The following is a 6,719-nucleotide window of genomic DNA, read 5'->3' as shown; positions in this document are numbered from 1 at the left end:
CCTCCTATGAGACACAGACTGAGTAGAAAAAGATTGTGGCATTTTATCATGATTATTAGTGAGGACCTATTATATGAAGATGGGTTGAAAAGTGGTGAAGTGGTCCTTTAATGTACAGTAAAATGCGCAGTAAAAGTATTAGTAAGTAAGTCCATTATTCATTCAAAATGTAAAATTTGTTTAGGTACATATTTGACAAATGTATTGGCATTAAGCTATACTTACAGTACCATGTTAAAACATTCATTATATAGCCCATTTCATTAGTGTGATACATTAATCACTTCAATATCGCAGATGGCGCAGTATGTGCTGCTGGGTAGCTTAACCTATAATAATACATCATCATTTATGCATGTTGTCAAATACTGTAATTGCAGTTGAGTAAAAAGCACAGCTAGTATTTGACTCTGAGACGCAGTGGCAAAAAGTATAAAACAAAATAAAATACTTGAGTAAAGTAAAAGTATACCTCAAAATTATACTACAGTACTTGAGAGTAAATGTTCTTTGCTACTTTTCACCACTTGACTTGCTTGAACATAATTAGACACTGATAGCCAATAGAGGGTATGCGCATGCTTAAAGGAGCATTCAGTGATTTGGGTGATTTGGAAAACCACCCAGTCCGCCCCGGTAACAAAATGTGCACATGCACGCTCTACAGTGGGGGGAAGTGCAACAGGCCAACAGCATGTGCCCCCACTCGATCATGATTGGAGGAAGGCCCCTCTCATCCTGATTGGATGAAGGCTTTGCCACCAAAACTGAAACTAGGGTTTTTTGACCCCAGGGGCTCACTGGGGACAGGGAGGAACTCTCTATAGTAGGGAGGATTATCCAGAAAAAAATAAAAAATAAGTGATATTTGAATTAAGTCAAATCACTGAATATACCTTTAAAGTGAATGGCACATCAGGTGGCAAAGCAACATGCAAAGTGAGTTTAACATTGTTTAACGTTGTTTAATGCAATTAGATAGGACTTTTCTGCGTTGTCAAGGCCAGAAAGTAGTTTTTTGCCACTCAGTAGGTATTCCTGCATAACTTCCAAGTTCCGGGTTTGATGATGATGTCACACGCATACCCTCTATAGCTGATGCGCACTCGACTTCCGTGTTGTGTCTGAACTAACGTGATGCTTCATTTATCCCCCTTCCCAAAAGAAAACATGGTATGGAAAATTGGGGATAGTAACATAAAGTATATATGTGATATGTAGTCAACAAGCTAAACATCCTTTAACCCAGGGGTGCCCACCCTTTTTTGACTTGAGAGCTACTTTCAAAATGACCAGCTCAACAAGATCTACTCACCTGAAAATAGTTTAAATATGTACCTGAGGGTGCTTTAGAATAGCGGCAGTGGCATTACATATAAGACAAATGCACTAGGAATGGGAAATAGAGGGGGAGAAATGGAATAGGTAGGGTTTTTTTGTATTTAATTTATAATGCTACCCATGTTTGTGCACAGCAACACTGAAAACAAAATGTTGCATTGTGGATTTGAGCTGACAGGCGCTTTTTGATGTCAATCAAGTCACCTTTAATTCAAGTGGCAGATGCCAAGAATTGTCTTTTATATATTGAATTTAAATATTATTTAGGGGCATGTCATGTGATCTACCTGCACAGCCTTTGTGATCTACTGGTAGATCACGATCTACCTTTTGGGCACCCCTGCTTTAACCACTTCATCCCCCAAAACCGGAAAGTTTAAATGAATCCAATCATGCACGTTCATCGTTCACGCATATGTACACACGTATTAGCAGCATCACAGTTGTTGCATATATACAGGCAATGACTGATCAGCGTTGAATTCACAGAAAAGGCATTGTTCATGTTTTCTGATTGGTAATGTGAGCATGTTCACAACAACAGAACATGATAAACATCTTTGCAACAGCTGCAAAACAGCTATTATTTTAATTGTGGCAAAAACCCGGGACAATTTGGCAGTGAATGTTGAAAACCGGGACATATTTGTCGGGCGTTCGGACTTCGGACACAATAAATCGGGACAAATACCAGTCAAACCGGGATGTCTGGTCATCCTAACTTAAACCCTATTTACTTAACTGACCAGAGTCCCCCTGCAGGGGTCTATGCTAGGCCCTCTATACCTTTTCCCTATGCTAAATATCTTCACAGAAAAGAGCTGATCTACAAGCTCACAACATGTCGCAACACAAGTGTTATGAGCTTGTAGATCTGCAATTTTTGCCAAATGTTGCACCCCAGAATAGGGATGCCATGCAGGGTTCATGTGGTTAAGGCCTCTCTTCTCCTCTGCGTCTGTCCGCCTCTATTTTAGAACATGACTATGGCCACAACTACAGGTTTATATCATTTGGGAAACTAAGGTTGAGGAACCAGGTTGTTTGTGTGTGTGCGTGCGTGCGTGCGTGCGTGCGTGCGTGCGTGCGTGCGTGCGTGCGTGCGTGCGTATATACATTGTACGCTGGGTAATCATCTCTGAGCAGACATCCTGACTTCCTCCCGAGCTCACCAGACCAGATTGGGGGTTCTGCGTTTCATCCATGTCCAACATTCGCTGTGGAATGAATGGAGCTCGGATCAATTTAGCAGAGACACCTCTCTAACACCAGGGGAGATATCAGCACCACCACCGTCTGCACAGTTCTATCACATGAGGAATGAAAAGTATGTGTGAGCAAATGGAAATGCTACACTTTCCTGTCCACCCGCAGACTAACAAATGTTAAAGGACCACTTCACCACTTTTCAACATCTCTTCATATAATTGGTCCTCACTAATGTTCATGATAAAACACCACCATTTTTCCTACTCAGTCTGTGTCTCATAGGAGGGCTTTGGGCAGTTCGGACACCCGTCCACCAGTGACATCATCATTAGGCAGATTTTTTTTAAACAAGATTTGTTTTAAAATATATTTAGATTTTTATTATCGTGAGAACGATGGCTTCAACTTTTGCATTGCAACTTTTTAGGAAAAGAAAGCCTGCCGTTTCTATTAGCTTGGATTCACCATCGATGATGTCACTGGTGGACGCGTTTCTGAACTGCCCACAGCCTTCCTATGAGACACAGACTGAGTAGAAAATAATTTAATAAAAATAATAAGTTGAAAAGTGGTGAAGTGGTCCTTTAACTATATGTTTTTAAGATGACATCCATTGACTTTCTATTTTTGAGTGGTGCAACCACTCCAAGGAACAGCAATGTCCGTCCTAACCTATGTGACTGTGTGACTATGTGACTATGTTTAGAGTACCAGTAGGGGCAAAAGTGGCGCTGTTGTGCCAGAAACAGAGAGATAGAGATAGTGTTGCACTGTTGCCTGCTAATTACAGAGAGAGAGAGAGGCAGGGGGAGAGGGGAGAGGGGAGTTGCACCACTCAGTTCACACAGGTGTGATTTTGTAAACATTTTTAGCCATCTGACAGAGCCAGCTTTCACTTTTAAGGATTTGATTTTGCCCTTATCACTGCTTGTTAGAACAATCTTATTGAGTGTGTGTGTGTGTGTGCGTGCGTGCACGTGCATGTGTGCGCGCGCATGTGTGTGGGGAGAAATTCCCCTACCGTAATTATCCTCAGTAGAGCGTCCCACTCAAGCCAACTCTTTCCCCCCTTATTAGATTTTATGGTTCCTTCCGGGCAGGTATGTGCTCCCTCGTGATCTCTTTCCATTTAATTGGTCGTTTACAAGATGGCTCCTTGCTATTCTAACAGCTCGTAAAAGCTAGCAGGCAGGACCTTAAGGCCCCCGTCCTGTCCAAAAGCACAGCGAGGTACTTCTTCTAATCTACGCGCTCGAATGTGCTGCCGGCTGGACCTCGGGGGTGGAGGTGCGGAGAGCTCGGTATATCATCTAAAACCCTTTTCACAGTGGCGTCCATTTTTTTGGATAAGTCAATTTTATAAACACAAAAATTGCCGATCTACAATAGTTCACAATGCAACGTGAAGCTTGTGAACTTGTAGATCAGCTTGAATATAGGGCTTAAGTTGCACCTTTCAATAGCAAGATATATACAAATAAATAAATAAATAGTAAATCCGGGAACCCCTTTTGGTGTTGGCATCATGTCATGCTTTAGCTTTTGAAAAATAGCAGATCTACAAGCTCATAGCGCGGCACCGAGTGCCGCGCTACGAGCTTGTAGGTCTGCTATTTTTGAAAAATCGAAGTACGACTGACAGAAACATAGCTTTTTCAGAAAACTGTCAGGATTTAGAAGACATTTTTTGAATCTGAGGTCAAAATGGGTTAATAAAGGAGGATTGTCATTAAATGTACTGTAATGGCTATACTGATTCAAGAAGGAGCACTAGGTTTAACTTGCATTGGCACCGTTTTTTGATGCCCATTAAGGTACAATAACACCCGCGTGTTGTTAGTATATCTGGCAAAACCTCTGCATCTGCAGAACGTAATGAACACAGGAAGTGAGCAACGGCATCTCTGGAGGTGTTTTCAATACTTTCAGCTGATTCATCAAAGACACGAGGCAATTAGGAGAACATTAAATGTTCCCCTACTCTACAGTACTGTATGTCTTCAACCTTTTGCTGTTGGTATAAAACATGAATCTATCAGGTTATAAAAGACATTGATTGATTGATTGATTGATTGATTGATTGATTGATTGATTTATTGAAGTATTTATTAACTCAATACAAAAAACTGTCAACAATGAGTGGACGACCCAATAAAGCGCTCGACTTGTTTACAAGAGGGTCCACCGTTTTCAATTCATCATAACATTTAGAGACGTACAAATATACACTTCTATATCAGCCAAAAACAGGAAATCATCGTAAAGGAGGTAAAAGGGGGAAGAAACGTATACAGTGCGGGGAAAAAGGGGTGGGTGGGGGAATCAGATTTTACGGGGGGCCAGTTTCGAATTGCAGCCGTCCGTATAGGTGCCCTTTGAGAGCGGTTTTGAAGGAGTCAAGGGATTCACATGTCTTAATGACACTTGATAGGGCGTTCCACATTTTTGTGGCATAGGAGCGAAATGAATTTAGTCCCACTTAGTGGTATAGACAAGGCTGTAAAAGGGAGTCAGGGGCCTTTGTTTGTGGTATGGCTTACATGACTTATAAAAGGGCTAAGTATCGACTCTGCCGTCTTGTCATGCATTCAGGACTCACAATGTGCTCACTAAGAGGAAGTCAATGAACTGCTCGCGGCGGGTGATGGGTCGTGCAAACGAATGTGGCAATTAGTGTGCACGAGAGTGTGATGGAGACACTGAGAGCAGCATGGAGTGCTCAAAGCTATACGGTTCCTCCCAGAGGCACAGTCTCATTGTTGGCCTGCGTGTGTGTATAGGAGTCAATAGGATCCAGGTGTTGACACATCAGTAGCTGTATCAATATATGGAGACCACTTTACCAATAGCCCATTTAGGCCTGACATCGAAATTAAAAAAATTACAGTTTTCTGAAATACCTATGTTTCTATATCAGTGGTGCTCAATATTTCATGTCAAGGACCCCCAGAATTATCTGTATTTGGCCGCGGACCCCCCATCTGAAAATATGTTGTTCCAGGGGCCCCCCAAGAAGCAACGATTTGAGTAAAAACGTTCGCTGTGAAAGAATATATATTCAAAGATTTGAGCCACATTTTCACGATTTTTCAAAAATGGCAGATCTACAAGTGCCGCGCTACGAGCTTGTAGATCTGCCATTTTGAGCTGCTATTTCCCAATAGCTAAAGTAGAACAGAATGCTTAAAACACCAAAAGGGGTTCCCGCCCGAAATGGGTTAGGTCTAGTGTTTTTTGATACACATTGTATCTTGGACAAATTCTCCAAGGGGCTCATGTTTTCAAAAGAAATCAGCAGGATCTTCGAAAGAGCATGGCTCGATATCCTCACCTCACCGAAACTTTGCAAATGTCACATGAGATCAGCCTCAAGGCCGGGTGCCAGCTGCATGGGAGAGAAAGATAGGAAGAGAGAGAGAGAGAAAGAACAGTTTGATTGCTTCCCTGAATCCTACAGTGAAAGGGGAGTCTGTAGTCTTCCTCTCCTGCAAACACTTCAATGGTCGTCCGAATCACAAAAGAATCCTCTAGAGTTGTTAGTCCGCAAAACGAGCGATGATGACAATGCGGTAATTCAGGAAAATATTTGCATCAACAGAGACAATAAAAATTTGGAGCAGGGCGATTACAGCATTATCCAGATGTAGGGGGATTATGTCCGCATGCTCTCCAAATAGGCAATTATGCAATATACTGTATGGGGACTAATTATTCCTCGCTAGCCTGAGCTGAGCTGTGCTGTTTGTTTTTATAACTGTTATGAGAAACTTGAACTCTCCAATTATTCTAGTGTGCCTGTAGCGAGGCAACCATGAGACCAAATGACACGAAGAACAGCTTCGTGATACTCTGAAAGGTCCACAGAAAAGTACAATGTCACAAATGGAGCATGGTGTACACAAAGGCCAAGGTGTAAAAATGGCATTTAATTGGATTAAAAATATGAATATGAATCGTAGTGCAAAGCAGATTCCCTCTCATCTTTCCTGTTTAAAAAAACCCTCAATATGACTGTGAAAACTGTTCTTCCTGAGGATTACGGCCGTGAGAATATAACACACAGACCTTTTTTGAGAACCACTGTACCCCAGTATTATGCGTGTTTTAAGTACCAGGTCTTATTACTTAACTTAAGACCTGGAGGCGTGGCCGATGCTGTTTGGCCACTC

The sequence above is a fragment of the Electrona antarctica genome (assembly GCF_951216825.1).
Source record: "Electrona antarctica genome assembly, chromosome: 15".
NCBI lineage: Eukaryota > Metazoa > Chordata > Actinopteri > Myctophiformes > Myctophidae > Electrona > Electrona antarctica.
This window is presented reverse-complemented; position numbering follows the sequence as displayed.